This window comes from Elephas maximus, chromosome 14 (assembly GCF_024166365.1).
Source record: "Elephas maximus indicus isolate mEleMax1 chromosome 14, mEleMax1 primary haplotype, whole genome shotgun sequence".
Taxonomy (NCBI): domain Eukaryota; kingdom Metazoa; phylum Chordata; class Mammalia; order Proboscidea; family Elephantidae; genus Elephas; species Elephas maximus.
In genome coordinates, this window is record NC_064832.1 from 67,973,563 (window position 1) to 67,995,368 (window position 21,806).

The following is a 21,806-nucleotide window of genomic DNA, read 5'->3' on the forward strand; positions in this document are numbered from 1 at the left end:
GAACTGGATGTTAAGAATGTCACTCAGACACTTCAGGGTCCTCATACTTCTGGACCAACAGGCAAAGAAGGGAGTTACCATATTGGCTGGTGTGACTGATCCTCATTACCAAGAGGGTATCAGGTTGATATCACACAATACAGGTAAAGAAGGGTAGGTCTGGAATACAGGAGACCCCTTAGGGCGTCTCTTAGTACTACAACGACCTGTGATTAAAGTCAATGGAAAACTACAGCAACCCAAATCTGACATGACACATACTTGGGGGTGACACAATTCAATCCATGACACATATTTATACATATACATGCTTCACCAGTTTTGCTTCTCTAGAGAACCCAGCCTAAGACACCAGTCTTTATCAAAGTAATGTTGGAAAACAGGGAAAGCCTACTTTTCTGTGAAACATGAATCAAAAGTTATCTGAGTCTAAATGAGGTGGAAACACCATGTCCATGTGTCTCTTCTCTTCTTGTGCCAAAATACCCAGCAATTTAGAACACTGATCAGTGCAGTAGTGCTTCAGGGATTCTTTATACCCTCTGCCACTGAGGTTCTTCCTACTTTTTTGCAAACTTGGCAGCCGATAGAGCCAAAGTCAAAATCTTTTAGCTACTAAAAAGCATATACCAAACATTTCTTTTAGTGCATAAATATGTTTTAAGAAAAAAAAAAAAAAACACCTGTGACTCTACAAGGACAATCTCTGGTTTCATGGAACACTGAGAATGCTGGTGATGTCTGCTCTTATAACACCTGGCTGCAGTTAATTTGATTTCTCCATTCAAGTTAATATGAATTGCATAACTGAGTGACCAAAGACTTTCCATCTTATTAAACCAATGAGTAAGTTATCCACTGTGCCCTTCCAGTCATTATAATTGAGCTCTCCACTCACGGCCCAAAGCTTTTAATTGCATAACCAGCTGTTATTGTCACTTGAGGCCTTATGTAGAGTAATTAGGAAAAAAGACTCTAAATCCAGCTAAGAGAACTCTTGCAGGACTACATTCTGCCCACAGATGTGCAAATTATCAGATGTGTGTGGGGTGGGTGTGTAGATACAGCAGAGAGGCAGCCTCATTCCCATGTAGTTGTTAGTTGCTATTGATAGGCCCCCAACACACAGCGACCCATGCACAAGGGAAGAGAGCCCTGCTGGGTCTTGCACCATCTCCGTGATTTTGGGGGGTTTGGGCTCTTGTGATCCACAGGGCTTTCACCGGCTGATTTTTTAGAAGCAAACTGCCAGGCTTTTCTTCGTATCCCACCTTAGTCTGGAAGCTCTGATGGAACCTGGGGAGGCAACATGCAAGCCTCCACTGACAGACGGGTGGTAGCTGTATAGATGGTGCATTGGCTGGGAATTGAACTTCATGTTAACCCATTTTTGAGTAATGAAAAAAATTGGCCTTTTGAAAGAAAATAAGAAACTGGTACAATTTGGAAAGAAAGAAGGGAGGGAGGGGTCTCCTGTGTGGAAGGCAAGAATTCTACCACTGAACCACCAATGCCTCTCCCACTGATCCCACAGACCCCCAGACATCTTCAAAACTACACATTTGGAACTGTGGAGAATAACCCACCTACTCACTGCCATTGAGTCGATTCTGATTCAAAGCATCCCTGCAGGGTTTCCAGGGCTGTAAATCTCTACGGAAGCAAACCGTCACATCTTTCTCAAATGGAGCCACGGGTGGTGTCGAACTGTCGACCTTTCAGTTAGCAGTTGATTTCTTCAACCATTGCACCACCAGGACTCCTCGTGGAGAATATGTGGGCAGAGAGAATTGGCCCACCCAAATGATGGAGCAATTCACACACAAGAGTAACCACAAAAAAAAAAAAAAAAACACACGGACAACACAAAATTGTGAAAAGGTCTGGTGTATTGAGAACAGTGAGAAGTTGAGACTGACTGGAAGGAGGCAGGCGCTGAATCTACATAGAGCCACTCCAGTGAAATTGTGAGGAGCTCTGTATGTGAAGCTAAGGAGGCTGCAGCAGAACTTGGATTTAAGAGCAAAGCAAAAGTGTTGAAGCATGTGTGTGTGTGAGGGTGTGTGTGTTGGCAGGCAGGTTTACTTCTTGGAAAGATAATATTGGCAGTGGACATACTGGGGAGAGGAGCCACTGGAATGTACTATGAGAAGTAACAGTCTTGGGCCAAACTGGGAACTTTATTTAAATAAACAGAAACTTTATGTTAATCCATTTTTGAGTAATGAAAAAAGGAGGCCTTATGAAACAAAATAATAAACTGGGACAGTTAGGAAAAAAAGGAAGGAAGGGAGGGAAGAAACAAGGAAGGAAAAAGTATCGGTAGAAAAAAGAAGAGAAACATTTTTAAAATTCAAACTGAAACACATTTGTGGCCAGCTTGTTGAGAGAATGACTGAAAAGACAGAAGTCAAAATGATGCCTTGGTAATCGGTTTGAGCCACAGTCCAAGAGAATGCTGAAGGTGTCTGAAGGACACGTAGATGGGTATGCATAGTGTGCAGTTGGAAATGTGGGTCTAGGGTGTGGGAGGGATCATGATCAGAAACAAAAGATTTGGTAGCCATCAGAATATTTTTATTGAACACTCACATATGTGATTTTCAGTTAATAAGAAATCTTGTTAATAAAAATTACCTTTTACAAATAAAGGACCAAAGCACAGAAAGATAAGGCCACTTGCGCAGAATCCTAAGTTAGTAAGTGGTTAAGCTAGGATCCAAAATCAGTAGAAATTCAGTTTATTTCCTGCTTAATACAGTTAAGTACTTTAGAAAACTCTTAATTCCTTCACAATCAAGGACAAGTAGTTGTTGGTTGTTGTTGTTAGGTGCTGTTGAGTCTATTCCAAGTCACAGTAACCCCATGTGACAGAGTAAAACGGCCCCATAGGGTTTCTAAGGAGCGGCTGGTGGATTCAAACTGCTGACCTTTTTGGTTAGCAGCCTGAGCTCTTAACTACTGGACCACCAGGGTGCCATATATACTTATATATAATATATATTGTATATAGTTTAATTATATATTAAATTATAGATATATAAAAAAAATAGATATATATAATTACCAGAGGTACTTCATAGATGTGATTTATAGAATTATGGGGTACCATAATATACTACTCAGATTAATTATCTTTGTTCTAAATAATATCCTTTAATTTTCTCTTAGTGTATTTAGACTTTTGTGCTGATATATTCCAGAAAAAATAAAAATTTAGAGAAAGCAAAAACCATCCATAATTCCAGATTTTCGTGTGTTTGTGTGCATAGAAGAATTTTTCCCACAGCTAATTTTTTAATGCAAATTGGTGAATATGTAGTTGAATAATTAGGAAACTTCATTACATTGTGTGGAGGAGTGTTTCTGTGACTCTGCTTTGTTTATCATCTTTATGGCTGATTAATGTGATGAGAATTTGAAAGAAATTCTTACAGAGATGAGAAATATTTCTTGGATTCCCTCCTATCTCTTTCTGGCTGCTGCTTCTTATTTTCCTTGGCACATTCTTTCTCCTCTAACAACTAAAAATACTGGTTTTCTCGGGCTCTGAAAAGTGGACACTACTCTTTTTATTCTACATTTTCACCACAGTATTCTCCCAGGTCCCATGGTTTATGATCTCACATTTCCCAAATTTGTGTTTCTAGTTCATTCTTCTCTTCTAAGCTCCATAACTAATATTTATGAATATCTACTTGACATCTCTAATTGGATATGTAAAATCCATCTGAAAATTAACTCTTGATATTCGCCTCACAATTGTTGCTCTGTCTTCTTCACCACATAGTTCCTTAATCTGGAACTTTAAGGCATTTGGTACATGTCTCTTTTACTCATATTCCATAACCAATCCATCATAAAATCTACAGGCAATTCCTCCATAATCTATCTCCAATTGTCTACTTCCCTCCAGCTCTACTGCTTCTTCCTTTGTTCAAGCAACCATCATGTCTCAGTCTAGCAGGCAATCTGAAGTCTCACCATTTCCACTCTTGAGCTGTAACATCTCTTTTCCACATAGAAGCTGGAACGATCTTTCTAAAACATAAAATGGATCAAGTTATTTCACTGCTTAAAACCTTACATGGTTTCTCATTGCACCTAGAATAAAATCCAAACTCCTTAACATAATCATAATGTTGTGCATGATATGGCCACTACTACTCCTCCAACCTCATATCACTCTACACTCCCTCACTCATTCCTCTTCATATACCTTCTTCTAGTTCCCCAAACACACTACGTCCTTTCCCAGAGCAGGAGAATAAACGATTTGGTATTATCAAAAGTTGAACACTGACTTCTGGTCTGGGCAAGAAGTCAATTCTCCCTATTTCTTCCTGCTAATCAGTATAAACACTAGACAACCAAAGGATTCTGAAACGAGGTTAAGAAGAAGAAAAATTCATTGTGAACCCCAGTGCTGGAGGAATGACGTAGCAGCAGGACACTTTGTGTCCCCCTCCCAACAAAAGACAGTCAACCCTGCCCTGCGTTTCTAGACCTTCAACTTTGGACCTGAGGTGCCCCTCCCTCTGAAAAATAGACTTCCATCTCCTCAACACCAGCAGGCACAACGGGGAGCCCCAGCAGCAAAAGATAAACCAAACAAATCAAAATAAAATCACAAAGGGTCTGAAAACTAAGCTGTCATTGGAACCACAGCCTAGAGACTTAGGCTAAGATCTGCATGCTGAACAGGGTGACTAAACACATAGAAGAACACCTGAAAGAAGACAAAGATAAATGACAAATTACCTACAGGGAGACACCAATTCAAATGACAGTAAAGTTCTCATCTGAAACCATGGAGGCTACAAGGAAGTGCCACTACATTTTTCAAGTACTGAAAGAAAATACTATGAATCATGAATTGTATATCTGGCAAAACTATCCTTCAGTGATAAAAGACATTCTCAGACAAAGGGAAACCTAAAGAATTTGTTGCTAGCAGACCTACCTTAAACACTGGCTAAATAAAGTTCTTTCAGAAAGGAAATACTAAAAGTATCTCCGGGCATGCAGAAGGAAGAAGGAATAAGGGACAGAGAAGAAATACGAGTACATACAATAAACTACCTTTTTCCTCTTAAGTTTATAAATCGTCTTTGATGACTGAAACAAAAATTGCAATACCATCTGATACTCAAGTTAATTATATTTTAGAAAGATAAAAAAAAAAAAAAAAAGTTACCGTTGAGTCAATTCCAACTCATAGCGACCCTACAGGACAGAGTAAAACTGCCCCATAAGGCTTCCAAGGAGCACCTGGTAGATTGGAACCACCCACCTTTTGGTCGGCAGCTATAGCTCTTAACCACTACCCACCAGGGTTTTTAGAAAGATAAAGAGACCTAAATGGAAGTGAGGTTTCCACACTTCAACTGAAGAAGTAAAGTAGCTGATACTAGTTGTATTAGTTTCCTATTGCTGTTGTAACAAGTTACCACAAAATTAGTGGCTCAATACAACACAAATCTATTATCTTACAGTTTTGCAGGTCACAAATGAAAACCAGTCTCACTGGGCTCAAGTCAAGGTATCAGCAGGGCTGGTTCCTTCTGAAGGTTCCAGGAGAAAGTCTGGTTCCTTGCCTTCTCCAGCTTCTAGAGGTCATCTGCATTCCTTGGTTCATGGCTCTCTAGCTTCAAAACCAGCAGCACAGCATCTTCAAAACTCTCTTTGACTCTATGACCTCTGTTTCTGTCATCATACCTCCTGTTCCAATTCTGTCTGCCTCTTAAAAAAAAAAGACACTTTTGATTACATTTCTTCCATCTGGATAATCTAGGATAACCTCCTCCACCACAAGATCTTTAATTATATGTACAAATCCCTTTCGCCTAACATTCATAGGTTTCAAGGATTAGGACTTGGGCATCTTTGGGAGGGGGGTATTCTGCTTACCCATACCAATACCAAAAAATAAAAAACCTGTTGCCATCAAGTTGATTCAAACTCACTGCTACCCTATAGGACAGAACAGAACTGCCCCATAGGGCTTCCAGTGAGCGGCTGATGGATTTGAACTGCCAACCTTTTGGTTAGCAGCCAAACTCTTAGCTCTTAACCACTGTACCATCAGGGTTCCAATAGACTGTGATAACATGTATATGGTAATACCCAGAGCACTATGAAAACTATACAAAGAGACATAGTCAGAAACACTATAAATAAGTTAAAATGATATCCTAAAAAATATATTCAAGTAACCCACAAGAAGGCAAAAAAGAGAAACATAAAAATGAGAACAGGAGAAAAAAGCAGAAAACAATAATAAACTGGCACACTTAAACAGTAGTGTTGTCAACATTACCTTAAATATAAATGGTCTAAATGCACCAATGAAAAGGCAGAGATTTACAGAATGGATTTTTAAAAATATGCTATGTACAAGAAACCAACTTCAAATTTAATAACATAGGTGGACTGAAAGCAAAAGGACAAAAAAGATATTCCATGCAAACATTAAATGAAAAAAGCAGGAGTGACTATACTAATATCTGATAAAGTACATTTCAGAGCCAAGGAAATCACTAAAGACAAAGATGATAAAAAGATCAAAAGGATCAATCTACGAGTAGGACATAACCATCCTATATGTATACTCATTAAATAACCCATATCAAAAAAACCCATTGCCTTCCAAGTCATGGCAACCCTGTATGGCCTTCTTGTGCTCAGAAAACACTAGCAAGCACTTCACCACAATATTAAAAACAGTATCTTCTGGCTAGTTGCAGAAGATGGCAGCATGAGCAGTTCCACCACCCTCTCCCCTCAATTCCCACACAGGATCATCAAGGAAAACAACTCAAAATTATTAGACTCAACTTTGTAAGAACTCTGAAAAGCAGTCAGATGTTAGCAGCAATGAAGCAAACACTAAATCAAGAAAAAGACAACTTTTCAACATCAGGAAAGCTTTGGTTTTCTACTGTCTGTGCCTCTCCCCTCTTCCCAACTTGGCAGATTGGCTATCTTACAGTGGCCACAGCATCAATGGATCACACTCTCAGAGAAGAGGCCTGATTTCTGGCTCTGGAATAAGTAAAGCATAAGCTACTAATGGATTATTGTGTGTGTGTGTTCTGATCTGTGTAGGGCTGCCTGAAGGACTGAAGCAGGGAGATCCTCTGGGTTTGGTCTTCCTTGGGGCTCACATGGGCCTTGGGGAGCAGTGGGCAATGGCTGATGGCTGTGACCACCCTTAAACACCTGGGGCTAAACAGCACAATTGGAGCATGCAATGAACACTGTAGAACTAAAAAGGAAATTAGAGCATTCAAAAGCACAGTAAACAGGGGAATCGAGGAATCCACATGCAAATCCAATAAAATGTCTTTCATTTTCGATGTTCAACTGATTCAATCCTTCATGCAGATCTGAGAACTCATCTGTTGGGAAATTACTTCTTCTCACACTTACCTTGGGGAATACTTGTTCACATATCCCCTTTATGTATTTTTGATATTGCTTAGTGAACATCAGTTATGCTGTGTCTTGAATTATGTCAATCTGAAACAAAAATGTACTGCCTTTATTGACATCATTACTACAGACTTGTTAATTAATCTGCCGTGACTGTCACAACTCTATAGACAGACGAGTCCCAGCTTAGAAATTAGTTATTTAACCACGCATTCCTCTAAAATCATAGAATTTTAAGACTTTCATGAAATTTTTGCTTTTTAATACAACGGCAATATTTCTCATTACAGAAAATACAGATAAAAAATTAACATGAGTAAATCCACAAATTTTTCCACTCATAGAAAAATATTGTCATTAATTCATTGGTCATTCAAGATTGTTTCTGTGCATATGTGAACATATATCCATAATTATTTTAATAAAAATAAAATAGTATTTTATATACTATTCAATGATTTGTGCTTTCAAATACCAATACCTTATAAACATCTCTTCATATGCTGGGAAGCATTACAACACATCTCATTAACTTGTTATATAGTATTCTACTACATGAATACACCTTAGTTTATTTACCCAATCCCCGATTGTGGGACATTTATGTTTTTTCAATATTTTGCTATGATTAACACAACCAGAACTAAACATTCTACATACCATTATATATTGCCTTTAGGATAAATTCCTGACAGTAGAATTGCTTTACAACTTACTGGCAAAATACCTGGTAGAAAACGCACAGCAACAACTTATAATGTCACTAATGATTTTTTTTAAAAGGAAAGTTGTGGATAGGTTCTGTTTTTACCATCTCCGCATCTTCAGTATCATTGGGTAGTATATTTTATATTTTGTCTTTATTTTCTTTAATTATTGATGAAGTTGAACATTCTTTTCACCTATGCATGGATTTTTCAATACTTCCTTTGTGATTTTCTGTGTGTGTCCTTAAACCATTTTTTGTTAGTGACTTATAAGCGTCCTCTATAATAAAGATATTAACCCTTTTCACATACAATATTTACCATTTAATTTTATTTATATTTGTATTTTACTGGATATAGATATTTCCTGTTTTGTGCTGTCAAATCTATCAAACTTCTCTTCTGATTTCTTCTTTGAATGAAGAGAGATCTTCCTCATCCCTAGGATATATAAATATTCTCCTACATAAAATCAGGAACTGAAAGCTGCACTGAGAAACACATAGTTCCAACCCATCATTCCACAGTTTAGAAGAGTTAAGCTCCTTGAGAGTTCATAAATTTCTCATGGCCACACCATGAATTTCCACTAGTGCCAGGAATGAAATTCAAGTCTTTTGATTCCTCCAGCTGTTAGAGAATTAGGCAGATGAAGTATCCCGCGCTCATCTGAAAGAGCAGGAAGATGTTATAGCAGTCAAAATTGAAAGAATTCCTCTCTGTGCTGATTTCCTATACCCTCAACTAAGGCTACCTTGTCTTAGTTCTCTAGCGCTTCCATAACAGAAAGACCACAAGTGAGTGGCTTTAACAAACACAAATTTATTTTCTCACAATTCAGGAGGTTAGGAGTCTGAATTCAGGGTGCCAGCCCTAGGAGAAGGCTCTCTCCTTCCACTCTAGGGGTAGGTCGTTTGTCTTTTTAGTCTCTATTCCTCCGTTCCTTGGAGATCTTCATGTAGTACAATATCTACCTGCTCCCATCTCTGCTTGCTGGCTTTGTTCCTTGCTCAATCTGCCCTTTTTATATTTCAGAAGAGACTGACTTAAGACACACCCTTCACTAATACTGCCTCATTAACATAACAAAGAAAGTTCTTTCTCAAATGGGATTATAACCACAGCTATCCAAAACCAAAAAAACCAAATCCATTGCCATCCAGTCGATTCTGACTCATAGCAACCCTACAGGACAGAGAACTGCCCCATAGGGTTTCCAAGGAGCAGCTGGTAGATTTGAACTACTAACCTTTCAGTTAGCAGCTGAAGTCTTAACCACTGCACCACCAGAGCCCCACCACAGGTATAGGGGTTAGAATTTAAAACCCCTTTTTTGAGGACACAATTCAATCCATAACACTACCCAAAATTAGGCTATGCTTTCCAATGCTCTGGTTGGCCACTGAATCAGAGACCTGACCATGCCATACAACATACCATGGGTGAAGAGGGGGTCTTTTGATAGCCACAGAGTTGTGCACATACCTACAGAAACGGGGTTTTGTGGATGACCACCTCCGCTCAAGTAGGGAAAAAAAAGCTTTGCCAGTAGGTAACCACCACCAAGTATTTACATGAACGTCTGACAGACTAAGCCAACGGACAGGAAAAAAAAAAAAAAAACATGGGATAGGTCAACAGGGAGAAAGGGATAATAATGGAAGAATCAGTAGTCCTTGGGGGCTGGCAAAACTCTGACGTGTTTACTTGGCCAACCTATGCTCATCAGGGCTTGGCAAGTTCCTCGTCCCAGATTTCAAACCACTGAATTCCCTTAAACTTGACCTCACAAGGAAATGCTTTCAGATCTCTGCTTTCCACGAAGCTGATCACTTTAAAACTCCAGTTCTATTCTTGAAATTCAGGGATCAGCAGAGGCCAAGCTTCCTCCGTTGCCCTTGCCAACCAGCTACACAACGACTGCCAAGAAAAAGCACATGCCATTTTAAAAGCAAGACTCACATTAAATACCAAAAACAAACCTATTTTTCAACCTACACTTCTCCACTTTGTCAGGTAGCTTTGGTGAGGAAATTTTATTTAACCTGCATTTGAGCAACTCCTTTAGCAAAGGCTGGAGAAATCGCAAAGCCACGGCAGCATGGACAGGTACTGCTGGAGGCTTTGCTCACCGAAATCATCTAATGAGAATCTCTGGCCCTTCAATGCTCTGCTGAGAAAAAAGAGCTCAGAAGGTCAGGGTCAGAGACACTTTCTGCTTATCAGGATTAGCCACCACTGTCCAAGAATTTGACTTTAAAGTTTTCTATTATCCAGCCAGAGAGAGAAATTCTCCACAAGATTATAAAGAAGGAAAGTATCTCCGCTGTGACCTGGTTAAAAACTGAGGCAGAGTGAAAGGCAGGACATGAGAAGTGGAGAAAGGGCTTTAACACTGCCATGAGTTATTAGAAACAAAAAAGGGGCCAGCTACCAAATAATATTTAAAATGAAACCGAATGAATCAGAGACTTTCTTACTGGTTCACTCTTTCTCTCTCTCCATATATATAAGGGGTATTTTTTAAACAGTTTATTCCTTGAACCAAACTAAAATTAATTCCTCACCTTCCTTTCCCCTCCAAAAAAATGCCATTGAAAAAAGAATATACTTCTCTGAACCAGCCTTGCACATCTAATTATAGCGTACACTACTTAGTGCTGTGATGGTAACCATTTTAAGGAGATGAAGATTCTCTTTGCTCAGTAGGGGAGGGACAAAAGGTCTGTTTTTTTCAGGAAAATATAGATTGCCAAATAAATGTGACTTGAAATAAAATTCAGCTTCAACTCTGCTGGAAACCACCCCTACGACCTCTTGCTTCCCAGCCTTCCACCACCACACCCACAGGCCTTCATTTCCTGTTTCACCCTGGCAGGTCCCCAGGATACCAGGGCTACAGAACTCCCTCCCATTAGCTGCAGGAATCCAGAATATCCATGGCAACCGGTCTCTAACCCCAGGGAGAAGGCAGCAGAATTGAAAGGCTCCATTCTGTTTCTACATCCACAGCTCAGTGAATTGACAGCCTGGTGGTTCTCTTGGTTCCATTAGATTAGGATGCACTTTTCTCCCTTTCTTTGTGTCATCTTTTCACCTGTGTAGGTCTTGGCTATGGTAAAGGAATTTTTCAAATAAGTATGTCCCCTCTCTCCTGCCACCTCGGCACCCCTCTAGAAGCATACTCCTTAAACATCCTTTGCTTTGTAGCATTTTTCTGAATAAAATATAGTTCTGCTATTGGGCTTTTTACCCTCCTACAAAAAAACACCCCACGTTTGGTGTGTACATGGTAAAAATTAACAGTAGATATCTGATTTCAAACACACCAAGTCCTTTGTGTGACCAGATCTTATAAAAACTGGCAGACAGAGAAAACATACAATCTTATCATGAAATTAAGTTGTGCCATCAAACAGCTATAATCATGTTTAAGTGATTGTGCCACAGACATTTAGATGGGGTAACAGATTGCACAGTACTCTTGCTGGCTGCCAATGGAGCCTGAATAACTAATTTGCACTCCATGCCCTGTGGAATGGCAGCTGAGTCCCCAGTGGTTATGTGGAGAACCTGACAGAAGTAGACCATTTGGTCTGCAGAATCAAAACGAGGCAGACATATTATCTGTAGTACACAGTCTAGAGTCATATGTCAGAACCATGGTGCCTATTAACAGGTTAGCAAAAGGAGGTTAACCTGTCAATCAATGCTTCTCAACACCTTTGGGTAAAGTGAACCCCTTATAAAGTCAAGGAGAACTAAAGATTCTCTTCCCAGGGAAACGTGTAAATGTGTAAAATGGGAAGTTAAATGTGGAATTCCCTGTTGCTCAGAGTTTTGGCAGAATTCTCAAAGGATGAGAATACAGTTGCTATCAAGAGCCCCCCACATTCTAAAAGGAGAAATCACTCCCTAAAACAGTAACTACTGGAGCTCAGGTATCCCTGGGCATAAACCCAGCCTTTCAAAGGGATACATGGGCACAGATGGTTTCAAGAAATCATTTCCCAGATTTTCAACTTCTTTATGTATTTTTTCCTTAAAATTATTCTTTTTGAAATTGTGCCTTGCCTTACACAAAAGCCCTTCTCCCTCATTTCATAAGAAAGGCAAATGTCTCCTCATCCCAAACTCAACTCTCGCGTATTGCTTGGGTTGTGAGCAACTCCAAGACTTCAGACAAAGAGACAACACATAGCCACGTCTGTGAAGCTGCTTTTAATCAAAGGCCCAGGTTCGAGTCTCAGGAACACATTTTGTGTGATTTCAAGAAAAAGGTGAAAAGTTCCAAGTTTACTGGTAACAGATCAACATTACATCCTTGAGTAAAAGGAATGTATATTAAAGATAAGTTAATTTGTTGAATATTTATTCAGACTGGTAGGAGAACTATTTAACTATTTCCAAAAGATTACTGTATACTCCAAATGTTTTATTTTTACTGCTTATTGTCACTCACTAACCTCCTCTCTCCTCGATCATTCTGATGCCAAGTACTTATTTTATGTGGATTTACTTAATTGGAAGTTATTGTAGATTTCACCGCAAATCATGCACTTAAGGGTTTTAATGCCTATGTTGTGGCCTCATTCACTCACGGCCCAATGGTTTTTGTTTTTTGGCTATTAATTTCCACTAAACCCTGACTCAGCCTTGAAATTCAAAGGAAAAAAAAAAAAAAAAAGCCTCATCTCTCTCTCTTTGAAAGGCACATTTGTGATAAAAGTTCACCTTTTGGCTAAGAAAAATTTGTAATTTTGATCAAGTGATATTAATCATTGTTATGATATATTTCAGGAGCCCTGGTGGCATACTGGTTAAGGGCTCCAGCTGCTAACCAAAAGGTCAGCAGTTTGAATCCAACCTTCCAGAGCAGTTCTTTACCTGTCCTATAGGGTCACTACAAGTCGGAATCTACTAGATGCAACAGGTGTTAAGTTTGCTGGTATGATACACTTCAGACAAAATTTTCTAAATACCTTATGATCACAGCAAATTAAAAAATAAATTTAAATATTTATTTTTATTGAAGTAGGATGGGAATAAAAGTCCTTGAGAACTTAAAAATATATCACAAGAGAAAAAAAATTCTTTAGGTGAATATAAATAAGAGTTCAAAAGGAAAAAAAGAACAATGTATAAATTTCCAACTCTTAAAAGCACCGGACAGAAGACATGGCCCCAGATTCTCTGTTAGCCCAAAACTAAAACCATTCCAAAAGCCAACTCTTCAAAGATTAGACTGGACTGTAAGACATAAAACGATACTGGAGAGGAGTGCGCTTCTTAGCTCAAGTGGACACGTGAGACTACGTGGGCAGCTCCCGTCCGGAGGGGAGATGAGAGGGCAGAGGGGACAGGAGCCGGATGAATGAACATGGGCAATATAGGGTAGAGAGAAAGAATGTGCTGTCACATCACAGGGAGCAACTAGGGTCGCATGACAATGTGTGTATAAGTTCTTGTATGAGAAACTGACTTGAATTGTAAACTTTCACTTAAAGCACAATAGGGGAGGAAAAAAAAGCACTGGACTACTAACCAAAAGATTGGCAGTTCAAACTTACCCAGAGGTACCTTGGAAGACAGGTCTGGCGACCTGTTTCTCAAAGGTCACAGCTTTGAAAAACCTATGGAGCAATTGTACTCTCAACACACGGGCTTGCAGTGAGTCAGAATGAACTCGACAGCAACTAACACTAGCAACAAAAAAAAGAGTTATTTATTTTGTTGTGGTGGCAGCGGTGGGTGGTGGTGGTTTATTTAAAAGATGGCTGTTGTTGTGTGCCGTCGAGTCAACTCTGACTCACAGAGACCCTAGAGGATAAGAGCAGAACTGCCCAGTAGGGTTTCCAAGGTTGTGATCTTTATAGACATAGATTGCCACATTTTTCTCCCACGGAGCAGCTGGTCGATTCGAACTGTTGACCTTTCCGTTAGCAGCAGTTAACCACTGCGCCACCAGTGCTCCTTGTTAAAAGATGGTAATGGGGATTAAATCACTATGGTGTTTAAATTTTATTAAGGTACATATAAAAGCATAATATAATCATTTATTTTAAAATACTGATATTTATAATAAATCAAATTATATCCTTTGCACCTATAAAGAAAACTATTATTAAAATTTTAGATAACATAAAAATGCATATGAGGTACAGTTTTCAAAATAGGTTTCTGAGGTCTGCAAGTCGAAGACTTCGAAGATCAGTTCCCCAAAAGGCTGTTAACCTTTTTGGTGGATCACAGAAAGCAAGGGAGTGGTAAGGGAAGAGGAGTCGATGCGTCAGATGCACCCACAGGAGAAGGAAAGCCTAAAGCCAAGGGAAATGCAAGTAGGTAATTCCCAGCTATTGAGGTCTCTAAAAGCACACAAAACATTCAACGAGAGTTAACTTTTGATATATCTCACAGTCAGAGAGCATCAAAACCTGATTAAAAAAAGAACTTAATGTAATTTTTTTTTTTTTTCCTTACCTCCCTTCCTCCCTGGGAAGGGATTCAAAAACAACTGGCCAATGAACGAAAAATAAAGAAATTTCTCCCTCCTTCCACTGGAGATAAGCCAAGTAGGCACAACTTGAGTTAGGGAAAAACCTTAAACTGGGTTAGAGTTAGGTGTTATGTGAGTATTAAATTGGACTGGACTTTTTATTTTTTAATGTAACCAGAAAAATCTTTAGTTCTGCCCAAAATTTCCAAGGAGTAGGGAATAACAAGAGGCAGTGGATTTAAAGGGGGTGATGGTAAGAAAGAATAAAGCTGCCTTCAACTTCTGCCCCACTGAACCCAGCTCATTCAACAAACCATGTATATGCACATGCTTCCATCAATAGGAAAAGACACCTAGACATTTAGGCAGACATTGATGAGAAAGGGAGGCTCCTTGACAGGTCAGAGACAGAATTAAAAGGAAGACTGAGGTGATTTAAAATTTACCTGGAAGAGATGTTAGAACTGGAAGAGACTGAGTTAACTTAATTGGTTAATTTTTCCCTGCCAATAGAAGGACTGGGGGTTAAGCAAAATTGTATCAGTTACTAAAAACAAGAAATGCTTTTGAACATCTAGGTTGTATTTCGTCCTTACTACAAACATGGAGAGTGTGACTGAAGAGTTGGAGGTAGATAAGATCATGCAGGCATGAAGAGTGTGAGAAGGTGGTGAACTTGAGACAAAACAGCACTGACATTTAACGCTTGCCTAAGGAAAAGAGCCCAAAGGAGAGTGAGGCAGGAAGAAAACCAGGAGAGCACAGTCAGGGATGCCAAGGGATGAGAGTTTCTGGAGGGAGTCTTCTACATTTCCAAATGCTGGCAAAAGCCAAGTACTGTTTGGTCTGAAAAAAGGTTCTTTGTGTTTAGCAACAAGAAAACAGTCAGTGGCCTTGGCAACAGCAGTTTTACTGGAGAGGGAAAAGGAAGTGATATTTTTGGAGCACGGAGTTTTGTTGCTGTTGTTGTTGAATTATGGTAAGATAAAATTGGGCCATTTAAACCATTTTTAAGTGTAAACTTCAGTGGTATTTACATCCATAATGCTGTGACACCAAACCATCACTACTATTTCCAATCCTTTTCATCACCCCCAAACGAACACCGTACGGCTTAAGCAATAACTTCCCATTCACACCTCCACCCCCCAACCCCCAGTAATCTCTAATCTACTTTTGTCTCTATGCATTTGCCTATTCTAGATATTTCATATAAGTGGGATCATACAGTATGCGTCCTTTTTGTGATTGGCTTATCTCACTCTGCATGTTTTCAAGTTTCATCCATGTTGAAGCAGATTACCACAATTTCTTGTCTCTTTATGGCTAAATAATATTCCATTGTACAAATATACCACATTTGATTTATCCATTTATCTGTTGATGGACACGAGTTGTTTCCACATTTTGGCTATTGTTAACAATGCCGCAATGAACTTTGGTGTACACGTATCTGTGTTCCTGCTTTCAATTCTCAGGGGTATATTCCTAGGAGTGGAATTGCTGGGTCATATAGTAACCAGAACTTTTTTGAAAAAAAAGACTCTATAGAGAACAGCAAAGAATAGAAGAATCAGTAAGCAGTACTGAAGACCAAATTGATATTGGTGACCGTGAAATGTTATTGTAACAGTATTCACAGTTCAGTGATTTTTTCCCCTGCTTTGCTCAGCACACAGCTGCAGGAGTAGGGAAGGCAAGCTTGGGGATTCCACCAGACATGTGAGACGGAAGGTTAGCTGGTAAGGGACTGAGGATAATGGCAAGGCAATATTGAATCCAGTTTATAACAGATATTAGCTTTAGAGTTACCCTTTAGTTTTTCTATTATACTGCTGTCTCAGTGTACATTATACATGAGCTTCTTTACTCTTCGCAAAAACCATGGGATTATTACTTTGTAATTACTTTCTACAGATAGGAAATTGAAACTCAGAGATATTACATAATTTGACCAAGATCACACAGCTAGCAAGTGACAAAGTTGGAATTAAAATCCATGTTGTATGACTCCAAGTTCAAAGGATTTTTTTCCTCCACCACTTCACTGTTGCTTCTCCTTACTCTTGTTCTTTCTTTCTAAGCCTCTGTAAAGCCCCTCAGTTTAGCGTTGAAACTGCCTACAATAGAGATTTCCAAGTAGGAAGTCCAAGATGCTGATGAAAGCTTGGAGCTTCCAGCTAGGATTTCTAATTTTTTCCCATAACTGTATGAAGCTAATCAAATAAAGATCTTAGCCAAGCAGAGCCTTAAAACAGAAGCCTGGGTTATATCCTCATCCCTTCCCTTCTTCTCATCCCTCTTTCTTACATGTATAAGTGTCCTTGCAGAAGAAACAGTGCATACAATGAAAGGAGCCCTTGCGAGATCACTTTGAGCTACCTGCTTCTGCTAAGACCCCTTAGTTAAAGAAGGAGATCAGGTCTCAGCGTCAGAAAACCCTGATGACGGCAGTTAGGACCTCTGCTGTGTTAAACAATTCCAGGGGTACCAGTCATATAATCTATGCGAATGTGTTCCAAGGTGTGTACAACACGGCAACAGCCCTACCAATCTGCCTTGGCATGAAATCATCACATTGCCAATGCTGAATTGTTGAGATTGTCGATGGGAGATTTTCCAGACTGGCCCATTTGAAAATACTCTGACCCTCAGTCTCTGGAATCTCTACGTCCTTTTTTCCTTCTTGACCCATAAATTTTTCCCTCATAATATTTACCTGACACAAAATACTTGAATCTTTAATTCTGCTTTGCCAGCCATGAAAATTTGGGCATATTTCCCTTAATTAGGCCACACCAAGATAGGGCAGAGACTGCTGGTTGCCTTCCAATATTCAGTCCTTCCGTCTTTCTTAAAAACAGGGGTGGGGCTCTACCTTGTTAGTAACAGAATACTAATATTTTAGCTGAGCACACTACCTCCCAGAACAAAATATTAGAATCTCCAGCCCCTGCTGTAGCTAGATGTGGTAATATGACTAAGTTCTGGCCAATGAGGTCAAAGTGGAAGTGTTATACGTGACTTCCAGGAACTACAGGCAATCCCTGGGTAAAGTACACGATCCATTCCTTCTTGTCCCTCATTTTAGTGCAAAAAAAGGCTTGAAGCCCTTTCAAAGATTTAGAAGTGGTATGGGCAGCAAGCGAAAGTGATTGTGAGAAAGAATTTGTTGCAAGTAGGGGTTAAAAAAAAAAATTTTTTTTTTAGGCGTTGGTTCAAAGTTTCAAAGTGAGGACAAATTTACATAACATTAAAAGGAAAGTTCAGAGGCGTCCTTAAGCTGGAGGTTCATAACCTACAGACTGTACTTAAAGAAAGTTGATTCACTGTTTCTAATTTTTGCCTCCTGCTTGCAATGTGAAGGTGATGTCTAGATTGCCATCAGCCATCCTGGATTATGAGGTAAACTTGAGGAGGGAAGCCATGCTCTGAAGATGGTGGTACCAAAAGGAGTCTGAATCTGGGGCTTTATGAAGCTGCCTACCCCCAGTTTATATATATATATATATATATATGAGAGAAGAAACCATTGTGTGTTGAACCCACTGTTTTTCAAATCTCCACTTATAGCTGAACACAATTCCTAAGTGGTACAAAAGACAGGTGATTTCAAGGATAGATTTCCATTTCATTAACCCTCACCAGATCTTGTATGTCTTATGAATGATTCAAATTTAACAGGAAACTGCAGAAATCCTGACCTTATCTATCCTGAGGCCAAAACTAGATGATGCCCAGCTACCACTATCAACCATCCTGATCAGATCTAGAGTAGACAGATCCTAACAGGATGGGAGGAAAATATGGAACAGAAACTCAAATACTCAAGTTCACAAAAAAAAAAAAACAGACCTACTGGACTGGTCGAGACTGGAAGACTTCCTAAAACTATTGCCCTGAGATACTCTTCAAACCTGGAACTGAAGCCAAACCCTAACATCACCTTGTAGCTAAATAACTGGCTCAAAAAATGAGTATCACCTACCAATACTGTGCTCCTTTAGAAAATAACCTATATGAGACCAACGATCAACAATTAATTTAAACCAAAGATAGGAATGTAAGAAGGCAGGGAAACTAGATAAATAGAAACAGACCAACCAGTATGGAAATAATGAAAATGTTCACACATTGTGAAGAATGTAACCAACATCACTGAACTCGTGTAGAAATTGCTGAATGAGAACTTAAACTGCTGTATAAACCTTCACCATAAACACAATCAAATATTTAAAAACAACAACAAATCTAAAAGGCAGCTACAGAACAAAACTCATGTAAGGCACACCCAGAGTGGAAAGTATTTTCAGATAATTTTATTCAATAATAAGCTCTCCACACAACTACCCAAATACTGCTTTGGCTGTTCTGTCCTTGCATCAACTCCTCTCCGCTCCTTCTTAGCAAGTTTCCTCTCCTTAGACTGTCTAGATTTGCTGAGTCATAACTTTTTTCCCACCACATCACTGTTGCTTCTCCTTACTCTTGTTCTTTTTTTCTAAGTGTCTTAGTTATCTAGTGCTGCTATAACAAAAATACCACAAGTAGACGGCTTTAACAAAGAGAAATTTATTTCCTCACAATAAAGGCTAAAAGTCCAAATTCAGGGCATCAGCTCCAGGGGAAGGCTTTCTCTCTCTGTCGGCCTTCTCATCAATCTTCCCCCCGGACTAGGAGCTTCTCTGTCCAGAACTCCAGGTCCAAAGGACACGCACTGCTCTCAGCACTGCTGTCTTGGTGGTAAGAGGTTCCCCTGTCTGCTCACTTCTCTTTTATATCTCAAAGAGATTGTCTCAAGACACAATCCAATTTAGTAGACTGAGTCCTGCCTCACTAACTCAATTGCTGCCCATCCCCCCCTCATTAACATCATAGCAGCCAGAGATTTACAATGTATTGGAAAATCACACCAGATGACAAAATGGTAGACAATCACACCAAACCAGGAATCATGTCCCAGCCAAATTGACACACTTGTTTTTGGGGGAACATAATTCAATCCATGACACTAAGCCTCTTAAAACCCATCAACTTAGGATTCGATTCACTATTTTTAAGCATCTTCTGATTCCCTCTTGTTCTGTCTTCCAACCACAGTTCCACCAATTTGGATCAAATTATCCTATTAAGCCCTAATTTTTTTTTTTACTTCTTTTCTTCTCCAGCTCGAACTCTACTATCTATACAGTTAAATAGGATCAAAATGGTAACCGATCCTGAAATTTAAAAAAAATAGGATCAAAATGGTAACCGATCCTGAAATTAGCATTCTAAAACTCACTGAAATTTGATAATCTCTTCATTTATTGGGATTCTGGAGGTACCAATCAATACTAAAAATAAACTGGATGGAAATCATTTCTCCGCAAGGATCGACCATCATTTTAGTTGATTCTTAGCGGTTATTTTCATCTTTGAGTAAGACACTCAAACCAGTTGTTCCTCCCCTTGAAAAGAGATAATTATCTGAGTTACAGGTGAGTGTGTCAAGGACACCGGCATTTAAAAAAAAAAAAAAAAAACTGAATATAAGAGATTTTCTCTAGGCCATTTAGTCATTTACTGCTGGAACAATAAGTCCAGATATTAAATGACAGCGTTCACCAAGCATACTTACGTTGTTCCAGGGCACCCCTAGACATAAGGCCCAGCTAATATCTGATCATCACATGACATTTTCATGATTGGACCCCAATATAAACCACACTAGCCTCTCAGCTTTCCTGTAAGTCTAGGGTAGTACTGTTTCGCCTTCTCTGGATCATTTTACTTTTTCCCCGTACAGCCAAGGTCACCCAAAGATGAAGAAAAGCGCTCCAGCTTCTGCTGAAAAGTCCTCACAGAGGACATACACACCACTTCCAGTGGAATATGCCAGATTTTATCCTGGCAAATAAGAGACCCTCTTGTTGCTGAGAATCACAGCTGCTCTCATGCACCAAGAGCTTTCATATCTACCACTTACCTTGCCATTATCAACATTCCAGTCCTTAAACCTGAATGTCTCCAGGATTCTCCCTCTCCAACTAATTGCTAAAATACCATGTTCATAAGCAATTCTTCTGCATGTAAACTTGAAAGGCTCCCTGTTGTCTAAATTCAAACAACTTAATCTGTCATTAAAGGCTCTTCATGGTTTGATACCTACCTCTCAAAATTTATTTTACCCTTTTCTCCCTTGACAAACTGATTTTTCTTTCTCTCCAAACTATTTCTACCTCCGTTACTAAAGTCATGATATTCCCCTCCCTAGAAAGCCACTGATCTTTCTTTACACTTACCTAATACATCTGAAAATATCTGCTACACTGGGAAGCACGATATAAATTAAAGAACGATTTTACTTAGTTTTGTTTGAAATGTATTGTAGTCTAGTGGGAAAAGCATGGGACATCCCAGTCTCCCACACTGAAGTGTATATGCTCTCTCTAATTGCTTGTTTAATTGCCTGGCTGCTCAAATAGACTGTAAGTTCTTTGAGGGTAGAGATTCTATCTACCTGTTCACTGTTGAATTCCTAGTACCTGACAGAGGGCTTGACATATTTGGTGAATATGTTGAATATCTGAAACTTAGTAATTTGCAGCAGCAGAATTCATCCTAAATCTTTGACATGGTTTCCTTGGGCCTGTTTCTTTATCTGTAAAATAGGAAACTGTTTCCACACAACGAATCTCTGTGAGATTTCTTCGTTATATGCTAAAGAATCTTTGTTCTCCAGATGAACGAAGGTAATGCAAAATAAGATCCTAAGATCAGACTGAGACACTCTCCATGAAGGTAGGAGAAAAGATAAGGAGATAGAAAAAGTTAAAAGAAAAGTAAGAGATACAGAAGTTAGAAGTAGAAATTTCAATATCTAGATAAAGTCCCCCAAAGGGAGGAAAAGGACAAGAATGCAAGGACATATTTTAAGAAATAATGAAGATAACGATCCCAGAATCAAAAAAAAGGTTGCCATGGAGTCAACTCCCAACTCATGACGAGCCCATGTGTGTCAGAACAGGCTTGTACTCCATAGGGCTTTAAATGGCTGATTTTTTTTTTAAGTAGTTGCCAGGTCTTTCTTCAGAGATGCCTCTGGGTGGACTCAAACCTAGAACCTTTCAGATGGCAGTGAGTGCATTAACTGCGCAGGGCCTTGACAGACTACAGAGAGAAGACTT